The sequence below is a fragment of the Schistocerca serialis genome, chromosome 9, assembly GCF_023864345.2.
Source record: "Schistocerca serialis cubense isolate TAMUIC-IGC-003099 chromosome 9, iqSchSeri2.2, whole genome shotgun sequence".
Taxonomy (NCBI): Eukaryota; Metazoa; Arthropoda; class Insecta; order Orthoptera; family Acrididae; genus Schistocerca; species Schistocerca serialis.
Window position 1 is genome coordinate 459,567,893 of NC_064646.1, and position 23,721 is coordinate 459,591,613.

Genomic DNA, 23,721 nt, shown 5'->3' on the forward strand with positions numbered 1-23,721 from the left:
TTTGGCCATACGGTTGATTATGGCGAGCAGTTGTATCCCGGTTAACGGGATATATCTTGGAGGCGCAGCGGAGGGCACGACCGTGGTCGTGGCCTCGGATGCTGCAAGTGGTGGGGCGGGTGCGGCTGTCGCCTGAGCGTGCTCAGACAGGGCGGCATCCGGCGCGTCAGTTGTTTGTGCTTCCATGATGAGGAAGGCAGAAGAGGAAGAGACAGAGTCTAAACGAGTGACCGCGGACTGGTCCCACATGAAGGGGGTCCTGGCTCACAGCGTGCCCTATCGGTCCCTAAGTGCAATACAAATTGATGCTGATCAATTTGTATCGCAGCTGAAATAACGTAGAACATGTCAATATTGCTGCTAGCGCACTCGCGAGCGAGTCGTTAGCTGTAGCAGTTCGCTGTTGCTTCCGCCACGTGGCCGCCGTCGACCAGCGTGCCTTCACAAAGGCGCGCGGACAATGGCGCACGAGGACAAAAGGCGCGAGCGAGACAATGCGCAGCGAAGAGCCCGAGCGACCTAACGCAACGGCGGCTCAGCGCAGACACGGGACTACGTCCGAGTCCGGCACGGCACCCGCCGCCCGCCTGCTGCTCTCATCTGTTGCTTTCCCCTCTTTGGGGAAGTGTGAGGGGGAGTCTGTAGCCTTTCGGCTTTTACTCCCCTGTGAACGTGTGTGTGTGATTTTTGTATAGTTTTTGGTGTCTGTGATTTGTGATGATTGTTGTGAGTGTGTCTGGTATTTGCCTGAGGTAGGCGAGAAGTTTGGTGTTATATGGGAAGGAACAGGATGATGGATTGGGTGTTGGGATTTTCTCTTCGACTTTTTCGCCGAAGATCGTCATAGGGTGCTTGTGCTTATCGCGGGACGTGTCATACCGACCTAGGGAGTGGATGAGTGCGTTTCCGGATCTGGAAGAACCCTCATAGAAGGCCCTTGCCAGATCCTGGAAATGCTCTCTCAGGAGTGGGATTACGGCTGCGGCGTGCAAGTCGTCTGTAGGGAATCCAAGAGGTAAGTGCAGTGCCCTTCTGAGGGCGCGGTTCTGCAGCCTCTGGAGTTTGTCCAGGTGCTGCTTTGCTGCGTATCCCCAGACAGGGCACGCATACTCCATTACTGGCCAGATCAGGGCCTGGTACACATTTACTGCTACTGGGCAGGGAAGGGAGCTGGTTGTGTTCAGGGTAGGATATAGGATGGACATTCTGGCGCAGGCCTTCCTGTGGACCTCGTCTATGTGGGGTTTCCACGTAAGACGAGAGTCCAAGGTTACGCCAAGGTACTTGGCGGTTCTGCGCCAGGGGAGGTGGGTTCCATTTAGGTGAAGGTGGAGGGGGGGACGTTGAGGAGGTTCGCGCCTTCCGAGCCTGCGGGTAATCAGCATAGCCTGCGTCTTCTCAGAGTTGATGATGATGCGCCAGTGTCGGGCCCAAGTTTCTGTGTCATACTAAAACCTTTTGTAGCCTACGGATGACCAGGTCCTTGATCACGTTTCTCGTGTAGAAGGCTGTATCGTCAGCGTACTGTGTGGTGTGCACCAGGGTGGCCGTTGGAGTGTCCGCAGTGTACAAACTGTACAATACGGGCCCCAGGACCGATCCCTGTGGCACCCCAGCACGAATACGCCTTCTGGTGGAGGTGGCAGTTTCTACTTTGATGGAGAAAGTCCTATTCGTGAGATAGCTCTTGATGAGCTGAACTATGCTCCCGGGAAACCCTTGTGTGTACAACTTGTAGAGTAGCCCTCTATGCCATACTGAATCAAAGGCTTTGGCTACGTCTAGTAGCACTATCCCACAGTAGCCTCTGTGGTTGAAGCCCTCTGTGGCTGCTTCAACCATTCTCATAACCGGTTGTGGGGAAGAGTGGTTCTGTCGGAAGCCAAATTGGAAATCCGGCAGAATTTGCTCTCTGGTAATATGTTCTTGTATGGGTCTTAGCAGGAGGCGCTCATAGATCTTGCTGAGAGTTGGCAAGAGGCTAATCGGCCTGTAGTGCTGCGGGAATAGAGGGTCTTTCCCTGGTTTGTGTATCGCGACCACTTCTGCATGTTTCCAGCAAGCTGGGAAAACACGGGATCGAGTAATCTCCTTGAGGACGTTCACGAGGTGTGTGATCGCTGTGGGTGGGAGTTTTTTGACAAACTGGTTTGTGACACTGTCGTGCCCTGGCGCCTTTTTTGTAGGGAGGGACCTGATTACTCTTGCCACGTCCTCAGGGGGCAAAAAGTATGGGTTCGTCCTCTGGGTCCTCCTCGGCATTGAGGAAGACAGTCAGTTGACGACTGACTACCTCTTCATGCTCTTCATCCTGGGGTTCTGCCGCTTGGAACTGATTCTCGAAGGAGTCGGCGAGGGCGTTGGCCTTTCCAGCATGGCTGTAGACCAGTCCCCGCTTGCCATGCAGTGGCGGCATCCTAGCGCGTCGTTTTGTAAACTGTTTTGTCGCTTGCCATAGTGTATGATCGTCTACTTTGAGAGCTGTGAGGCGGTTTTGCCATTGCTGGTTTCTGTGCTCATTGAGCGCTACCTTCAGTTCTCTCTGTAGATGATTGAGCAGCCTCCTGGTGGCCTGGTTTCTGGTGATCTTCCACTCTTTTGCTACTGTGTTCTTACGTCGAATTTGAGCTAGCAAGTGTTCCGGGAGCTGTATTTGCGGCGGTGGGCCATCCCTTTGTGGAGGAGTGGCTTCTTCCGCTGCCTGCAAGATGGTGTCTGTTAGGTCTTGTAGCGCTTGTTCTACTGTTTCAGCAGTGGGTGGCGGAGCGCGAGCGATATCAGAGGCGACAGTTTCTTGGTATCACTCCCAGTCTGTACGTTTGAACGACGTCTGGTACCGTGGGAGTGCTATCCATTCTCCCACATCGACCTCCAGAATCACTGGGTTGTGGTCGGAGAACATTCTGTTGATTGTCCTTGCGGTCACAAACCCTGCGATCCTCCTAGTGAGAGCTATATCTATCACGTCATGCCTGCCTCAATTTTTTGTAAAATGTGTGGGCTCGACTGGACCCCATGTTTCGAAGTGGTGGGTGCGTGCTAGTTGTTGCAGTTTGGCGCCTGCTCTGGAGGTTACTCTAGAATTCCAATCAGGATGTTTGGCATTGAAGTCTCCCCTTAATATGAGTTTGCCTTCAATTTGCCCTAGAGCAGCTATGTCTCCCTCATCTATCTGGTCATGTGGGGGTCGGTAGACTGCAACAATTGTCAGGGGTCCGGTGGCAGTGGTTACTTCCACCGCCACTGCTTCGATTTTGTTGGTATCTGGTAAGAATACCTGGTGGTGGGGGATCCCTCTTTTTACATATATGGCCACTCCTCCGCCTTGGATTGGCCTGTCTTTACGGTAGCTAACGTAGTTGGGAACTGTCGCTTTTATTCCCGGTTTTAGGTGGGTTTCCCCCATCATGCATATGTCGATGGAGAACTCCTTCATGAGTTCTCGGAACTCGACCTCTTGATTAACAATGCCGTCTGCGTTAAAGACGGACATTGTCAGGCCTTGGATATTCGGTCGTCTATTCATGATGGTATTTTGATACTACTGAGGAAGTCGCAGAGGGGAGCGACTGCTGGACTGTTGCCTGAAGGGCGACGAGGATCTGTGTGTTCTGCTTCTGGGCATCCCTGAATTCCTTCATCATTTCCATGACGAGGTTCATGGTCGGCACCATTACGCCTAACAACTAATCCAGGGGGGGGGGGGGAGTGTGTGTGGGGTTCCCTAGAGCTTCCTCCGTCATGGTGGACCTGGTCGTTGTTGCTGTGTATTTCCCAGTGTTGTTCTCGTGATAGTGTCTGGTGTTGTGATAAATGGGCCACGCTTTCATGGTTCCTCGGAGGAGAAACCACTTCCGCATAAGTCGCCCTCGGTGTGTCCAGCCTTGGTTTAACCCAGGCCTTGTCAGTAGTGTACATGTTCTTGTGTCGTGGGTCTCAGCGCACTTCCTGCACCTTACTGGCATGGTGCAGTAGGCGGCGATGTGATTCAGGCCCTGACACCTGAAGCACTGCACCGTCTTGTTCTTATGGCGCAGCGGTTCAGTGGTGACAGGCACAGCCAGAACCATCTTTATCTCCCTTTTGTTCTGGGGGATGTCTGGGAGTGTGGCCTGGTATAGTGGCCATTTGCTATTGATGTTGCCCATCTGCTGGACCGCCTTGACGACGCACCCCTGCGCAGTCAAGTCTGTTTTGATCGCCTGGGGGGACACTCGTCTTGGGAGGTCTCTTATTACTATGTTTATGTTTCGTGTTTTTGATGTGGGGAATGTGTAGTGAGGTATGTTTTTTTGTGTTGAATAGTGTTTTGACTGTGTTGTAGTGTTCGAGTGTTTGTACTGTGACTTCTACTTTTCTCCACCGGCAGGTTTTGCCTGGAAACTGCCTCCCCCAATTTCTGTCTTGAGCAACTCGAAGAGCTCCTCATAGTTTTGAGGGAACTCTGCGACAATCGGGGGGAGGTGGTGGGCGACTTGATTCTGTGTTTGTGTTGTGTTTTCTGTTGTCTCTGGCTCATCAGCAACCGCCTGAAATCTGTTCAGTGTGGGTTCCACTCCCCGGGCTGGCGGAAACTTCGGCTGGCGAAACGTTTTCCTCGCCAGCACGAAACTATCCGAGTCCTGCCCGGTTTCGCGGTTCCCTTCCAGTGCCAGTGTTTCCTGGTCCCCTCCCAGTGCGACGACAGGTGCTGTCGGGGGCGCTGGCTCCTCAGAGGGTGTGGAAGTGGTTGGGGTGGGGGTGGTGGATGTCTTCTTCCCTTTGGAGTGCTTCTCCTTCCTGTCCTTCCTTACACGCTGCTGGTTGGATGCGAGGGACTTGAGTGGGGGGATTTACGGTATTTGGAGCGGGTGGAAGACTGGGACGAGGGGGTGGGTTTGGGGAGGATTTTGATCGGCAGACGGGGCATCTGCTTGCCATTCTTCATGGACGTAATGTATTCGGGAAGTGTGCCGGTGGCGTTGGCAAGCAGGAGCGGAGTTAGGACGAGGTTAGGAGGGGCAGGATTGCAAGTACTGACTATATATTTCGTTGTCGGTGTGTTGTGTATAACTGCATTGTTTGCTGTGTTTCTCGCCACGTCAGGAGCGGGAAGTGGGGCTGCTGCCAAGGGGGTGCCAGTTACAGCCATCGTTGACACCGTTAGGTGGCCCGGCTGCATTGCTGGCCCTATTTTCCTAGTGGACGCGGAGGTCTGATCGGCGGCGGTGGAAACCTTCTCTGCGGTTCTGCGGCCGGCTGCCAGGTCCTGGCTCACATTTTCCCTAACCTTCGGGGGGGGGGGGGGCAGAGCATGGCTCTGCGGCAGCTGGGGCGCTCGAAACGGCCGGAGACGCGGCCCGCGGCAACAAAAAGACGCGCATTTTGTCGACAGCGGAAGACCGCTACGACCCCAAGGCATCACCTGCACAAGACATTTCCGCAGCGGCAAAAAGCACGACAATGCTGCTCTAAATACTTCCTGAGGTTGCTTTGCCCTCAGATGATGCTGAGCGCCAAACTGTGTTTTAACAAAAACTCAGTTGGCCACTCCTGCGTCCTTGGAATGCGTAAGTTTCAAAGCTTTACGCACCCTCGAGACGTAACCCGCAAGCAGGTCCCTATGGCTCGGTGTAGTATCGTATGCGCTCCTGCAGCTCCGCACACGATCACTGCACAGTACGACTGGCACCGAGCGACGACCTGCCGCCCGCCGCCGCCGCCGCACCTTTACCAGCTCGCCCTGTTGCGGCCGCCGACCAATGGGGCGCGCGCGCAACCGGCAGCCGCACCCAAGCCCATAAAAGACCCCCACCCCGCCTGCGCCGGCGTAACCGGGCAGGATGCGGATGGTTTCGTGCTGGCGAAGAAAACGTTTCGCCAGCCGAAGCTTCCGCCAGTCCAGGGAATGGAACCCACCCCGAACAGATTTCAGGCAGTTGCTGATGAGCCAGAGACAACAGAAAACACAACACAAACACAGAACCAAGTCGCCCACCACCTCCTCCCGATTGTAGCAGAGTTTGCACAAAGCTATGAGGAGCTCTTCGAGCTGTTGAAGGCAGAACTCGGGGGAGGCAGTTTCCAGGCAAAACCTGCTGGTGGAGACAAGATAAAAATCACACTACACACACTTGAAAACTACACAACAGTCAAAACACTTTTTACAAACAAAAACATACCACACTACACGTTCCGCACAACTAAAACAAGGAACAAAAACATAGTAATAAGAGACCTCCCACGACGAGTGTCCCCCCAGGCAATCAAAACAGATTTGACTACCCAGGGGTACATCGTCAAGGCGGTCCAACAGATGGGCAACATAAACAGTAAGTGGCCATTATACCAGGCCACACTCCCGGACATCCCCCAGAACAAAAGGGAGATAAAGATGGATCTGGCTGTGCCTGTCACCACTGAACCGCTGCGCCGTAAGAACAAGATGGTGCAGTGCTTCAGGTGTCACGGCCTTAACCACATCGCCGCCTACTGCACCATGCCAGTAAGGTGCAGGAAGTGCGCCGAGGCCCACGACACTAGAACATGTACACTTCCACACATGGACCCACAAATAAGGTGCGCACTGTGTGGCAAAAACCACACGGCGGGTTACCAAGGTTGTTAGGTCCACAAACGACCCGCACAACAGGCAAAGGGCGAAAAGGCCGCCCCCCACACACACAAACAAAACACCATAAACCTACCAAGACACACAAGAAAACAAACCATGGCAACACACACGGACAAGGCCTGGGCAAAACCAAGGCCGGACACACCGAGGGCGACTTATGCGGAAGTGGTTTCTCCTCCGATGAACCATGAAAGCGTAGCCCAATAATCACAACACCAGACACTATCACGAGAACAACACCGGGAAACACACAGCAGCAACGAGCAGGTCCACCATGACGGAGTAAGCCCCAGGGAACCCCACACACACTCCCCCCCCCCCCATGGATCAGTTGTTAGGCGTAATGGTGCCGACCATGAACCTCGTCATGGAAATGATGAAGGAATTGAGGGATGCCCAGAAGCAGAACACACAGATCCTCGTCGCCCTTCAGGCAACAGTCCAGCAGTCGCTCCCCTCTGCAACTTCCTCAGTAGTATCAAAACCCCATCATGAATAGACGACCGAATATCCAAGGCCTGTCAATGTGCGTCTTTAACGCAGACGGCATTGTTAATCAAGAGGTCGAGTTCCGAGAACTCATGAAGGAGTTCTCCATCGACATATGCATGATGGGGGAAACCCACCTAAAACCGGGAATAAAAGCGACAGTTCCAAACTACGTTAGCTACCGTAAAGACAGGCCAACCCAAGGCGGAGGAGTGGCCATATATGTAAAAAGAGGGATCCCCCACCACCAGGTATTCTTACCAGATACCAACAAAATCGAAGCAGTGGCGGTGGAAGTAACCACTGCCACCGGACCCCTGACAATTGTTGCAGTCTACCCACCCCCACATGACCAGATAGATGAAGGAGACATAGCTGCTCTAGGGAAAATTGAAGGCAAATTCATAATAGGGGGAGACTTCAATGCCAAACATCCTGATTAGAATTCTAGAGTAACCTCCAGAGCAGGCGCCAAACTGCAACAACTAGCGCGCACCCACCACTTCGAAACATGGGGTCCAGTCGAGCTCACACATTTTCCAAAAAATTGAGGCAGGCACGACGTGATAGATATAGCTCTCACTAGGAGGATCTCAGGGTTCGTGGCCGCAAGGACAATCTACAGAATGTCCTCCGACCACAACCCAGTGATTCTGGAGGTTGATGTGGGAGAATGGGTAGCACTCCCACGGTAGGAGTCGTCGTACAAATGTACAGACTGGGAGCGATACCAAGAAACTGTCGCCTCTGATATCGCTCGCGCTCCGCCACCCACTGCTGAAACAGTAGAACAAGCGCTACAAGACCTAACAGACACCATCTTGCAGGCAGCGGAAGAAGCCACTCCTCCACAAAGGGATGGCCCACCGCCGCAAATACAGCTCCCGAAACACTTGCTAGCTCAAATCCGACATAAGAACAGAGTGGCAAAAGAGTGGAAGATCACCAGAAATCAGGCCACCAGGAGGCTGCTCAATCGTCTGCAGAGAGAACTGAAGGTAGCGCTCAATGAGCACAGAAACCAGCAATGGCAAAACCGCCTCGCAGCTCTCAAAGTAGACGATCATACACTATGGCAAGCGAACAAACAGTTTACAAAACGACGCGCTAGGATGCCGCCACTACATGGCGAGTGGGGACTGGTCTACAGCCATGCTGGAAAGGCCAACGCCCTCGCCGACTCCTTTTAGAAGCAGTTCCGAGCAGCAGAACCCCAAGATGAAGAGCATGAAGAGGTAGTCAGTCGTCAACTGACTGTCTTCCTCAATGCCGAGGAGGACCCAGAGGACGAACCCATACTTTTTGCCCCCCGAGGACGTGGCAAGAGTAATCAGGTCCCTCCCTACAAAAAAGGCACCAGGGCACGACAGTGTCACTAATCAGTTAGTCAAAAATCTCCCACCCACAGCAATCACACACCTCGCGAACGTCCTCAACGAGATTACTCGATCCCGTGTTTTCCCAGCTTGCTGGAAACATGCAGAAGTGGTAGCGATACACAAACCAGGGAAAGACCCTCTATTCCCACAGCACTACAGGCCGATTAGCCTCTTGCCAACTCTCAGCAAGATCTATGAGCGCCTCCTGCTAAGACCCATACAAGAACATATTACCAGAGAGCAAATTCTGCCGAATTTCCAATTTGGGTTCCGGCAGAACCACTCTGCCCCACAACAGGTCATGAGAATGGTTGAAGCAGCCACAGAGGGCTTCAACCACAGAGGCTACTGCGGGATAGTGCTACTAGACGTAGCCAAAGCCTTTGATTCAGTATGGCATAGATGGCTACTCTACAAGTTGTACACACAAGGGTTTCCCGGGAGCATAGTTCAGCTCATCAAGAGCTATCTCACGAATAGGACTTTCTCCGTCAAAGTAGAAACTGCCACCTCCACCAGAAGGCGTATTCGTGCCGGGGTGCCACAGGGATCGGTCCTGAGGCCCGTATTGTACAGTTTGTACACTGCAGACACTCCAACGGCCCCCCTGGTGCACACTGCACAGTACGCTGACGATAAAGCCTTCTACACGAGAAACGTGATCAAGGACCTGGTCATCCGTAGGCTACAAAAGGTATTAGATGACACAGAAACTTGGGCCCGTCGCTGGCGCATCACCATCAGCTCCAAGAAGACGCAGGCAATGCTGATTACCCACAGGCTCGGAAGGCGCGAACCTCCTCAACGTCCCCCTCCACCTTCACCTAAATGGAATCCAACTCCCCTGGCGCAGAACCGTCAAGTAACTTGACGTGACCTTGGACTCTCGTCTTACGTGGAAACCCCACATAGACGAGGTCCACAGGGAGGTCTGTGCCAGAATGTCCATCCTATACCCTATCCTGAACACAACCAGCTCCCTTCCCTGCCCAGTAGCAGTAAATGTGTACCAGGCCCTGATCCGGCCAGTAATGGAGTATGCGTGCCCTGTCTGGGGATATGTGGCAAAGCAGCACCTGGACAAACTCCAGAGGCTGCAGAACCGCGCCCTCAGAAGGGCACTGCACCTACCTCTTGGACTCCCCACAGACGACTTGCACGCCGCAGCCGAAATCCCACTCCTGAGAGAGCGTTTCCCGGATCTGGCAAGGGCCTTCTATGAGGGTTCTTCCAGATCCGGAAACGCGCTCATCCACTCCCTAGGTCGGTATGACATGTCCCGTGATAAGCATAAGCGCCCTATGACGATCTTCGACGAATAAGTCGAAGAGAAGATCCCAATACCCAATCCCTAAACCAGTTCCTTCCCATATAACACCAATCTTTTCGCCTACCTCAGGCAAGTACCAGACACACTCACAACAAACATCACAAGTCACAGACACCAAAAAACTATAGAAAAATCACACACACACGTTCTCAGGGGAGTAATAGCCGAAAGGCTACATACTCCCCCTCACACTTCCCCAAAGAGGGGAAAGTAATAGATGTGAGCAGCAGCAGCAGCCTGCGCCGGCATTCCCGCTCACGCTGTGGAGAGTTACGCATAGCTGACTGTCGCTGTTGCTGCTGGAGATGTCGGGACGCGGAAGGGGACGCAAAGCTGCTGCTTTGGCGGAGTTGCTGCTCACGCTAGCAGGACGTCCGGGAAGAAGAAGAGGAAGACTGCAGCGCAGTGCTTTCGCTGCCAAAAGCTTGGCCACGTCGCCAAGCACTGCAGCGGAGCAGTCGCGTGCTTGAAGTGTGCGCAAGTACACGACACACATGACTGCAAGAAGCAGAAGGACGCTCCCTGTACCTGCGCCAACTGTGGCGGCGCACACGCGGCCAACGCCCGTTCCTGCGCCTACAGAAGAAACTGGCGCTGACCGGAGAACAAAACGCAGAAGCAAGTGACCACCACACACGAAGAGGTGGTCACTTGCACAGAAGACGTCGTCACTAGGCGCCTTAACGACGCCGTACAAGACGCCATGTCCGCCTTAAATCCGCCATGGCGGAAGAGAGGGCGGCCATGCTGGCGGAACTGGGCGAGGCTCGGCGTCAGATTGCTGAGCTGACGCAGGAGCTTCGCTCAGCCAAAGCAGCCTCCGCCACAACAGTCGACACCTCCACCCAGGCGACTCCTCCACGGGAGGATTTCGCGATGGTGGCCGCGCAGACCGACTTGCCTGCCGAAGGGGAGGCAACTCAGCCCAAGACGGACACCAAAGCAGCAGCGCAAGAAGAAGAGTGGGAAGAAGTCCCATTCCTCCAGCTTCCGGACATGTACAGCACAAGCGCTGTAACAAAGAAGATCACTGGCTCGCTTCGCGATGGTACATTCCCCCACCACGACAACCCTTATCCCTTCGTTCCACCTAACCATCCTAAACCCCAACTCCCTCATCACCCACATGGGTATCCAGAAGGCCTTATTGGTATTTCTAGGGAGGAATTCAATCTGATTGGTTCCTACCCTATCTTCACACAGTTGCAAATGCGTTGCATCATCATCTCTCTGGTCAACGGAGAATATGATAAAGCAGGAATCCTTATGCACGGTATCCCAACCGAGGAAGAGCCCTCAGCAACAGCCAAGAAGAAGAAGGAAAATCGTCATACCAACAAGTACAGGAAATAGGTCATCGGCACTCCTTGCCAGTCCAGAAATACCTACCAGTACAGAAAGACGATTCGACAATATTCCCAGGGGAGTAAAGGCCAAACGTCCACAAACTTCCAATAGAACATCCTCACAGTGAGGAAGTCACAAAAGGAGCGCGGCAGGAGCTTGCGCCGGCATTCGCCGAGCGGCAGTCGGGCGTTGAGCTAGTCTCCGTCAGTCTGTGACGCGAAGCCATAGGCCCCCACTTGTACGGGTGAAAACCCAGGTGCGACTTCGGCTTCGCTTTTATTAAAGCGTTGACGGGCGCACACAACGAAGCGCAGCACGGCCAAGGTGCAGAATGAGCAAATTGTCGTGTGCGGATTCGAGCTGCGGTGACGATTCGGGGCCCCAGCAGCTTGCTGTTGGCGGCGTCGATGTCGTCTCCTCGATGTCGCGGGCCGCTTTTCCGAGCGGTTCGAGTACTTCAGCTGCCACAGAGCCATGCTCTGATCCTCCTAGCGATAGGGAATCTGCATGTCAGGGCCTGGTCGATGGCCAGTCACCCGCGCATGCTAGTTTGTTAGGGCCAGAGTCGTCTGCCGGAAACCTAACGGTGTCGGCAACTAAGGCAGCGACTGGCACCCCCATGGCAGCCTTTGACTTTGCTTCCCCATCCAGCGTATATAATACGGCGCCTAACGCCATATCACAGAAATCGAGCACAGCGACTTACGTCGTCAGTAAGTGCAGTACCGTCGCCACCCCCTCCCCATTCATAGAGCAACTCCTTCTGCCAAACGCTCAAGATGCGCTAATACCATTTCTCAAGCGCAAACGTGGAAACAATCACATCCCAGTAAAAATTCTTCCCAAACCAACATTAGTAGCACAACCCAAGTCCACCAGTAAACTCTCCAGCAAAGTGAAATTCACCCGCACCCTCTCCCCCCGTGTCAAGCTGTCGAGGACCCAAAAGAAAAACAGGTGCAGGCGTAGAAACCACAGAGCCAGGATCCTCTAAAGAGCCAAGGCCGCTGAAGATGAGTCGCCAAATTGCGACTCTGACTCAGAGGGCGCTCTCGTGATCGATGAGACAGGGCCCCAGAAAGAAAATGACGTCGTGGAACAAGAGCGCGGTCCCGACGAAGACGGCTTTGAACTAGCTAGAAACACTGTCCGCCAGCCCACTCCCCCACCAGCCAGGGAGATAGCCCCCACGACTAACCGTTTCTCTAACATCGCAGACGAGCCCACAGATGGTGATGCGCCCCAAAACCAACAGGGGGAAACGCGCAAGCAGAAACGCGTCCAACTGCCCCCAATAGTTGCCGAGTTCGACAGGGATTACAAAGAATTGTATGACCTAATGAAATCGACACTAGGGGACAGACCATTTAAGGCGAAACCCGCGGGAGGCGACAAAATAAAGCTAGTCCTCCACAACCTCGACGATTACAAAGAGATAAAGCAGGTGCTAGTGGAGAAACGAATTCCCCACTACACCTTCCCAACAGACCAAACACGCAACCTCAACATCGTGATCCGTGACCTGCCTCATAAACTCTCCCCCAAGGCCATCAAAAACGACCTGATGCGCCAAGATTATGAGGTCAAATCGGTAACCCAGATGAAGCAACCTGTGTCCGATTATAAATGGCCACTATACATAGCAGTAATACCGGACACCCCCCAAAACAGGAGACAAATCACAGAAGTTCTTTCCGTCCCAGTAACCACTGAACTGTTGCGAAAGAAAAATAAATCTGTTCAATGCTTTAAGTGCCAGGGACTCAGGCACATCGCCACACACTGTGACATGCCCCCCCCCCCCCCCCCCCCCCGATGCAGGAAATGCGCAGGAGGACACGACTCTAGAACATGTACAATAAAAAAGGACGACCCAAGCATCAAGTGTGCGGTTTGCGGCGAAGGCCATGTCTCCAGCTACCTGGGCTGCAAAGTGCACAAAAACTACGTCCAACGCGCCAGAGGCATGAAGGCGGCTCAAAAAGCGCCGGACAAACCCCGAGCCAAGCCTGCTAACCGTACTGAAAACCAAACAATACCGGACAGGCCAGCCTATCGGGCAAAACCCAGGGACGTTGATGGTGCGACCTACGCGAACGTCGCCGTCGGCATGGGGCAGCTACCCAGTGGGCCCCTGCCGGCTGCGGCGGGCCCAGAGGAGGACAACCAGACACCCACAGACACAGACGCAACTCAGGACACGACAGAACCCGGCCAGATCCCGCCTAACGAGGGAAGTTCTAGGGAAGCTCTGCACCCCATACCAAAGCCCAGTCTGCGAAAAGTGGCAGCAGCATACCGTCAAACAGACGACGGTCAGCACACCGCTCAAGTAGGGAGCGAAGCTACCGCGACGCCTTCCTCTGCAGACCCAGTGCTAGGGCTCATGACACAGACTCTCAGTCTCCTCACGCAAATGATGCGTGAGATACAACAACAAAACGCGCAAATCCTCGCCTCTCTCCAAGTGGCAGCCAAGCAATCGCACCCCTCAGCGATTCCCCCAGTAGCACCAACGGCCAAACATGGATAGACGCCCACATATGCAAGGCCTGTCAATAAGCATCTTCAACGCCGACGGAATCGTCGGGCAAGTCATGGAATTCCGCGAATTCATGAAAGAAGTCAATATCGACGTCTGCATGGTGGCCGAAACCCATCTAAAACCGGGAGTAAAAGCGACGGTCCCCAATTACAATTGTTGTAGAAAAGACAGGCTAACTGCCGGAGGTGGGGTAGCCATATTCATCAAAAGAGGGCTCCCCCACCACCAGGTCTATATTCCAGCTACCCAACAGTTAGAAACTGTGGCAGTGGAAATAGCCACAGCCACAGGACCCCTAACAGTCGTTGCAGTATATCGCCCCCCTACCCCATTACTAGTAGAGGAAGATATAACTGCATTAGGGCAGATTAGAGGCAAGCTCCTAATAGGAGGAGACCTCAACGCCAAGCACGCAGACTGGCACTCGCGATACACTAACAGAGCAGGTCGTCAACTGCAACGACTCGCGCGCAACCTACATTTCGACGTATGGGGCCCAGAGGAGCCGACTCACTTCCCAAAGAACGGAGGTAGGCCGGACGTCCTCGATATAGCTCTCACAAGAAGGATAACGGGCTTCGTGACAGCGAGGACAATCAACAGAATGTCCTCCGATCACAACCCTGTTATACTAGAGGTCGACGTTGGAGAGTGGGTAGCTCTTCCACAACACCAGGCGACATACAAACTCACAAACTGGGAGCAATTCCAAGATAACGTCGCATCAGAAATTGCTCGCGCCCCGCCTCCAACTGCAAATACAGCAGAACAGGCACTTCAAGACCTCACTAACACGATCCTGCAGGCTGCTGAGGAGGCCACACCCCGACAGCGGGAAGGCCCGCCTCCTCAAATACGACTCCCGGAGCACCTGCTTGCGCAAATTCGGCACAAAAACAGGATCGCAAAGGAGCGGAAAATAACAAGAAACCCTAACACTAGGAGGCTGCTCAACAGACTTCAGAGAGAGCTGAAAGCCGCACTCACTGAGCACCGCAACCAGCAATGGTCTGCACGCCTCTCAGCCCTCAAAGTAGACGACAACAGCCTATGGCACGCGACGAAACAATTTACGAAAAGACGCGCTAGAATGCCGCCGCTGCACGGTGAGCGTGGCATGGTCTACAGCGCAGCTGACAAGGCCAACGCGCTCGCCGACGCATTTGAACAGCAGTTCAAACCAGCGGAAGCACAGGATAGAGACCACGAAAACACAGTCCGTCGACAGCTTGCAGTCTTCCTTGCAGCTGAAGATGACGAAAACGAAGACCCACCACTTTTCGCCCCAGAAGACGTGGCAAAAGTAATCAAGTCTCTCCCCAACAAAAAGGCCCCAGGCCACGACCGGCTCACGAACCAACTAATAAAACATCTCCCGCCACTGGCAATTACACACATCGCGGACGTCTTCAACGAGATATCTCGTGCCCGCAAGTTTCCAGCGTGCTGGAAACACGCGGAAGTGGTCGCGATAGCCAAACCAGGTAAAGACCCAGTACTCCCACAGCACCACAGGCCGATAAGCCTCCTACCCACTCTCAGTAAAATTTACGAGCGCCTCCTGCTCATACCCATCGAGCAACATATATCAAGAGAGCAAATTCTACCAAATTTCCAGTTCGGTTTCAGGCAGAAACATTCAGCCCCGCAACAAATCATGAGAGTGGTCGAAGCAGCAACCGAAGCTTTCAATCGAAGAGACTACTGTGGGATAGTGCTGCTTGACGTAGCCAAAGCCTTCGACACCGTATGGCACACTGGGTTACTATACAAACTATACACACAGGGCTTCCCCGGGACGATAGTCAAACTACTGAAAAGCTACCTCTCGAACAGAACTTTCTCCGTTAGGGTTGACTCTTCATTCTCGACGAGAAGACGCGTGCGCGCTGGAGTGCCCCAGGGTTCGGTGCTAGGGCCGGTCCTGTATAGTCTATACACTGCAGACACGCCCACCGCGCCCCTGGTGCACACAGCGCAGTATGCGGATGATACAGCGTTCTTCACACGCAACGCCGACAGGGATCTGGTCACTAGACGACTACAGACAGTCCTAAACGACACGGAACAATGGGCAAAGAAATGGCGCATCACCATCAATAGTAAGAAAACACAGGCGATGCTCATAACGCGCCGATTAGGCAAGCGCGGGCCACAAAGAAGACCACCACTACACCTTAGGCTAAATGGCCAGGAGCTATAGTGGAGGCAAACGGCTAAATACCTAGGAGTGACACTTGACAAACGCCTCACATGGAAACCTCACATTGAGGACCTAAGACTTAAAGCCAGCGCCAGAATGAGCCTCTTGTATCCTGTTCTCAATACAGGAAGCTCGCTGGCAGCAAATATAGGTGTGAGAGTGTACTGTTCACTTATCCGCCCCATCATGGAGTATGCATGCCCCATCTGCGGTTATGCTGCTAAAACACACATTGCAAAACTCCAGCGTGTACAAAACAGGGCGCTGAGACGAGCGCTACATGTCCGCTCGCAGTTCCCAACGGCCGATCTACACGAGGCGGCAGAAGTCATGCCACTAATAGAAAGATTTCAAGAACTGGCGGAAACCTTCTATGACACAGCATCTAGGTCCACAAACAACCTGATCAACAGGCTGGGACAATACGACCCAACTAGAGACAGGTATAAAAGACCGAAATCGATCCTTTATGACTAGAAAGACATACCAACCATTAAATCATCTAACACCCACATCATATCACCATCACCCAAATCATCTAACAACCACACCACTTCACCATCATCCAAGTCCGCCCCCAACCAGGGCAGTCAAGTAATACATATAAATGCACACCAGAAATAAGATCAACCACAAAGACAAGTAAAAATTAAAAAAAAAATCACCCAAAGCCAGTTGGAGTAAATGTCTCTAGGACAACAAACTCCACACGCAGCCACCCTCAAGCAGAGGAAGCACTAAAGTGCAGTAGAGAGCCTGCGCCGGCATTCCCGCTCACGCTGCGGTGAGGTACGCATAGCTGATTGTCGCTGTTGCTACTGGAGATGCCTGGACGCGGAAGGGGACGCAAAGCTGCTGCCTTGGCGGAGTTGCTGCTCACGATAGCAGGGACTTCCGGCAAGAAGAAGAGGAAGTCTGCAGCGCAGTGCTTTCGCTGCCAAAAGCTTGGCCACGTCGCCAAGCACTGCAGCGGCGCAGTTGCGTGCTTGAAGTGTGCGCAAGCACACGACACACGCGACTGCAAAAAGCAGAAGGACGCCCCCTGTACCTGCGCCAACTGCGGTGGCGCACATGCGGCCAACTCCCGTTCCTGCGCCTACAGGAGAAACTGGCGCGGGCCGGAGAAGAAGACGCAGAAGCAAGTGACCACCACACACGAAGAGGTGGTCACTTGTACAGAAGACGTCGTCACCAGGCGCCTCAACGACGCCGTACAAGAAACCATGTCCGCCTTCAAATCCGCCATGGCGGAAGAGAGGGCGGCCATGCTGGCGGAACTGGGCGAGGCTCGGCGTCAGATTGCTGTGCTGACGCAGGAGCTTCGCTCAGCCAAAGCTGCTCCCGCCACAACAGAAGACACCGCCACCCAGACGACTCCTCCACGTGAGAAGGAGTTCGCGACGGTGGCCACGCAGACAGACGAGCCTGCCGAAGGGGAGGCGACACAGCACAAGGAGGACACCGAAGCAGCAGTGCAAGAACAAGAGTGGGAAGAAGTCCCATTCCTCCCGCTCCCAGACATGTACAGCGCAAGCGCTGTAACGACGAAGATCGCTGACTCGCTTCGCGATGGTACTTACCCCCACCATGACAACCCTTATCCTTTCGTTCCACCTAACCATCCTAAACCTCCACCCCACATCTCCCAGTTGAGTATCCAGAAGGCCTTGTTGGTCTCTCTAGGGAGGATTACGATCTGATCAATTCCTACCCTATCTTCACAGAGTGGCAAATGCGCTACCTCATCTTTGCTCTGATCAACGGAGAACATGACAAAGCAGGATACACTATGCCCAGTGTCCCAACCGAGGGAGAGCCCTCAGCAACAAGAAAGAAGAAGAAGAAGAAGAAAAATAGTCATATCGACAAGCCCAAGAAATAGGTCACCCGGCACTCCTTGCCAGTCCAGATATAACCACACGTACAGAAAGAAGACTCTACAAGATTCCTAGGGGAGTAAAGGCCAACAGGCAATACCTCGACCACCACGAGCAGCAGAGTACCACAGCAGGCGCAGAAGCACAACAAAAAGTCAACGCCAGAGAAGACGCGGCCCCAAACGCACCCACAGCCGCAGACATCGCCTCCCTCATGACAGTCATGATGGAAGGCATCGTCACGCTCAAGAGCGTGACAGAGAAGATAGCCACCTACATGGCAAACACAATGCCAGCCCCAAGAAACCAAGTTGGCAAATAGACCCGCACAGGGACTGAGAATCGCGGTGTGGAATACCAACGCAATAGCACACCAGGCAGGCGAATTTCGTCAGTTCTTATATGACGAAGCCGTGGACATATGCCTCATATGTGAAACATTCCTGAAACTGGGAGTCAGGGTAGGAGTGCCCAACTATGACTGCCACAGGAAGGACAGACCGACGCACAAGGGAGGGACAGCCATCTACGTAAGAAGATCGCTCCGGCACCACCCTATCGAACTCCCGCGGCTCAACACACTGGAAGCAAACGGAGTAGCAGTGGACACGACATTCGGGAAAATCAACTTCATCGCCGTCTACAGGCAGCCCCGCAGAAACGGAGCTCTCGACCCAGCGGACATTGAAGCTCTCCTCTCCATTTCAGGGAACGTCTTCGCGGGAGGAGACTACAATGCAAAGAACCACACATGGAACTCGAGAGTCAACAACAACAGCGGGAGAAGACTACTGAACGCCGCTGAAAGAAGACAAGCAACCATAATCGGACCAACAGTCCGACGTACTACCCGAGGCATCACAACCCAGACATACTGGATGTAGCTCTGGTAAAAGGGCTCCCCCTGGCCATCCACGCCAGCACCCGAGATGTACTGGCCTCAGATCACATACCAGTCGTCTACGACATCGCCCTGGAAGGACTCGCCCCACAAAAGGAAGGTCTCGACCTAAAAGGCACCAGATGGCAGAACTACAAAGAACTGCTAGCTGAAGATCTCGCCACCCCACCTGACCCAGAAGAAGTCGGAGCAGAAGAAACCATACGATACGTGACGGAAAAAGCCATAGACGCAGCAGTAGCCGCCACACCAGTAAGAAGAGAAGAAGAACAAGACTCCACACCACACCACCTCCCACCGCAAATAAGAGCATCAATATCCGACAAAAACAGGCTCTTCCGAGAGTGGATCAGAACGAGGAACCCAGCAACCAAGAGGCAAGTCAACAGGTTGCAGAGGGAAATAAAAGCTGCAGTGGAGGCCCACAGGATACAAACATGGGCAGCCAGGATATCAGCACTCCGAATCGAAGATGGGACGACCTGGAACACCACAAAGAACCTCCTGCGCCACTACCAGAGAATACCACCACTCACAGTGGCGAACGACAAGGTGTGTGAACCCAACAGCAAAGCGGACGCACTCGCAGATGTGTTCGCACAAAACTTCACCCTGATAGAAGACCCCAGTGACCCGGAACACATCGAACTGGTGAACAACCGTCTCCCCCGATTCCTGGAAGCCCAGGACGAAGAAGACCAAATACAGGAAATCACCACAGAGGAAGCAAAAATACAGCTCAGATACCTAAACCCAAGAAAAGCGGGAGGTATAGACCTGTTTACAAACAAGATGCTAAAAGAGATGCCAGACGAAGCAGCTGCAGTATTAGCAAGGTCCTTCAACGCCATACTGCGGACAAAGAAGTTCCCCAGAACATGGAAACACGCAATAGTAGTACCGATACCCAAACCGGGAAAAGACGCCACCCAACCAGCAAGCTACAGTCTCATAAGCCTACTACCGGCGATCTCGAAAGTATTCGAGCGCCTATATCTGGCCAGACTACTACAACATATAAATGAGGACCAGATACTACCCAACACGCAGTTCGGCTTCCGAGCAGGACACTCGACCACGCAGCAGCTCCTCAGAGTGACAGAAGAGGCAATGGAAGCGATGGAACGAAGGGAATTCTTCGGCGCAGTATTCCTGGATGTCTCCAGGGCATTTGATTCGGTATGGCATGAAGGCCTGCTGTTCAAATTGCTAGACAGAGGAGTCCCAGTGTCACATGTGACGCTACTGAAGTCCTACCTGGAAGGAAGAACGTTCTATGTAAGAGTCCAGAATGGAGAATCCTCCAGAAGAAGCACCTAGCTGGAGTACCGCAAGGAAGTGTACTAGGCCCAGTGCTATACACACTCTACACCAGCGACATCCCAGAAGCACCCAACGTCCACACAGCTCTCTATGCGGATGACACCGCGCTCTATGCACACAGCAGAAGCGCCAGAGTTCTCAGGCACAGACTCCAACGAGCCACCGACAACCTCTGCGACTGGGCGAAGAAGTGGCGCCTGGCGTTCAATGGGACGAAGACTCAAGCAATACCCATCTGCAGAAGGAAGTTCCCAATGAACTTGCCACCGATAGAAGTCCGCGGTACAGCAGTCCCCTGGAGCAGAACAGCACTCTACTTAGGAGTCACACTGGACAGACACCTTACGTGGAAGGACCACGTCAAGAACATCAAAGATGGGTCGACTCCGGATGCTGTACCCAATACTCAATCCCACCTCCGCACTACCGCAGGAGCTGGGCATCAAACTATACCTCGCACTAGTGTGGCCACTCCTAGAGTACGCCGCAGTAGTGTGGGGCAACGCAGCAGAGCAACACATCGGCAGTCTGCAACGCGCACAGAACAGGGCGCTGAAGAGAGCCCTGCACCTACCATGGGACTTCCCAACCGAGGAGCTCCACGAACTGACCGGGGTCCCCCGCCTACGCGAGAGGATCCGACAAGCAGCACACACCTTCTACGAGAGGACAGCAGCAGCAGAGAACCCCCTCATCTCTGCCCTTGGACACCGAGAGCATAGCAACATCCACACCAGATGGCCGGACCTGCTGCTGGGATAAACCAAGAGAAGATGACAACACCCATCCTGTTAACCCCATCCTGATTATTGTAAATACCCCACCCCATAAGAACGCAAATATTGTAAATATTCTCCCAAACTAAAATAGTGTCGCCACCAACAGGGGGCGAGTAAAAGTATGAATGATAGGATGAATGAGACCAGAGATCACCTTAAGTGGTGAGGATGAATGTGTGTGTGAATGGATATTAAAAAAAAAATTAAAAAAAACCGCTACTTAGCATAGAAGATAATAGCAAAGCACCAAAAAAGTTTTAAATCAAAGAAGCCACCCAAATTATGTATGTACACCTTATCCCCGTATCTAAGATTTGTCCGCAGGAATAGCTGAAAAGCTCACACTGCAAGACGCCGGGGAAGAGAGAAGAACCTTCCTCACACGAAGAAAGGTGCAAGCGCGCGCGGGCCCGTTGTCAAAGCAGCACCGGACGCCGCACCTCACCTCCACGCCGCTCCGCTACAGCTACCGCTACCGCTATGGCCCGCACAAAGGAAACGGCCCGCAAGTCCACCGGCGGAAAGGCGCCGCGCAAACAGCTCGCCACCAAGGCGGCGAGGAAGAGCGCGCCCGCCACCGGCGGCGTCAAGAAGCCCCACCGCTACAGGCCGGGCACCGTCGCCCTGCGAGAAATCAGGCGCTACCAGAAGAGCACAGAGGTGCTCATCCGTAAGCTGCCTAGTGCGCGAGATCGCCCAGGACAACAAGACCGACCTGCGCTTCCAGAGCTCCGCAGTCATGGCCCTGCAGGAGGCCAACGAGGCCTACCTCGTCGGCCTCTTCGAAGACACCAACCTGTGCGCAATCCACGCCAAGCGCGTCACCATCATGCCCAAGGACATCCAGCTCGCCCGCCGCATCCGCGGCGAGCGCGCCTAAACCGCGCCGCGGTGCCGCACCGCAAAAAACAAAAACGGCCCTTTTCAGGGCCACTAACATCTCTCCGTCGCGAGCAAACTTTGTCGGTCGCCTCTCGCCCCACAACCAAAGAAAGAAAAAATAAAAAACAAAAACACCACTTCCCGTCCGTCCGCCACAGCCGCTCTCTCTGCCTGCTAGCGTGCGCGCAACAATCACATCATCCCTCCCCGCCGCTCAAAACGCACAATACCCAACACCCGACGTCACCACACGGGTGGCTGGCCGCCGGTTCGTTTCGAAAACCCGCACTCCACTTCGAACCGACGGCCAACGGCCAGGCAGGCGCGCGCGCGCTCCCTACACGTCCAACGCTACCGAAATCCCGCCGACTCTTTCCACATCTCAACGTCCCCCCCCCCCCCCCCGTTGCAAAAACCACACACACACACACACACACACACACACAAAAGACCAGACACGACACGACTAGACAAGACATCCGAGAACAAAGCAAGCAAGCAAGCAAGCAAACAAACAGACCAAAGTATTCAAAAACAACATGACAGAAACCAACCGTCGGCCGCCGCAAAGCGGCGACAATCAACCACAACAACAAAACCGCTACCGCCGCCCACACCCGCCACCGATCCCACAATCCAACCACCACGGCACGCAAACAGTATCCACACGGTCATACAGAAACGTCAGACACCCACACCGCAACACGACAATCAAAACCTTCCCGACGTGCTTTGATGGACCTGAGGAGGGCCGTTTTGGGCCGCGCGTCTGTTGCGCGCCACTAGACGCCGGGGGGTGGGGACGACGGAGTCAAGCGCCAACCCTTCCTTTCCCATTTCTTTCTTCTCTACTTCTTCTTCTTGGGCGAAGCCTTCTCCTTAGACGGCGTCGTCGCCTTCTTCGGGCGCGGCGCCTTCGGCTTCTTCGTCGGAACCTTGGCGGCCTTCTTCGCCTTCGACGGCGACTTGGCCTTGGCCGGCTTGGCCGCAGCCATCTTCTTCGCACCCGCGGGAGCGGCCGACGCCGCAGACGCCTTCTTGGCGGCGCCCGCCTTCCGACCGGTCGCCGCCTTCACGCCACCAGCCTTCTTTGCGCCGGCCGCACGGGCGCCCTTCTTCTCCTTGCTGGCCGGAGCGGCGCGCTTCTTCTTGGCACCGCCAGCACGAGCCTTGCCGCCCTCGGCCGCCCCCCCGCCGCCGGCGCCGGCAAGCTTGAACGAGCCGGACGCGCCCTTCCCCTTCGTCTGCACCAGCTCGCCCGCCACGACGGCCAACTTGAGGTACTTCTTGATAAACCGCGCCAGCTTCTCGGCGCCCAGCTTGTAGTGCGCGGCAATGTACTACTTGATCCCCTGCAGCGACGATCCGCCGCGCTCCTTCAGACTCTTGATGGCGGCCGTCACCATCTCAGACGTGCGCGTTTGTGCAGGTTTGGCGCGCGTCTTCTTCGCAGACGACGCAGACTTGGCCTTCTTCGTAGTGCCGGTGGCGGCGGGTGCCGCAGCAGTCTCGTTCGTAGCCGCCTGATCTGCAATTTCGACGACGCGCGTAACACACACAGCGAGAGAGAGAGAGCGAGCGGAGCGCAGCGGGACGGCAGGCAAGCACAGCAGAGAATAGCCGCCTCACCGCTTTTTTTTTTTTTTTTTTTTTTTTTTTTTTTTTTACCTGTGTGGTGTCGTTGCCGAAGTGCTACCGCCTTTGGCGGCTGGACTTCCAAGGCTGAAAGGTAGGTTTTGGATATCTTTATTGTCATCTTTTGTAGGACTTTGGGCTCATAGGGGTCCTTTGTGCCCTACATGCCTTAGTTTCACTTTTTTATTGTGCTGTGAGGGCCCTAGGAACCTTGACTTTATGCCAGGGTTCAGGTTGGATGGTTGCGACTCCTTCGAGTTGCCTTGTCGATAACCTTAAGTCGTCTATTTTGTTGATGAGTCGCTGGACATGTAGTTGGATTACTTGATCTATCGGTGAGACCTGCAGTTCATCATGTAAGGAAATAATTCGGGACCACCTGGGCGCTTTGAGTATGATCCGTAGACACCGGTTTTGT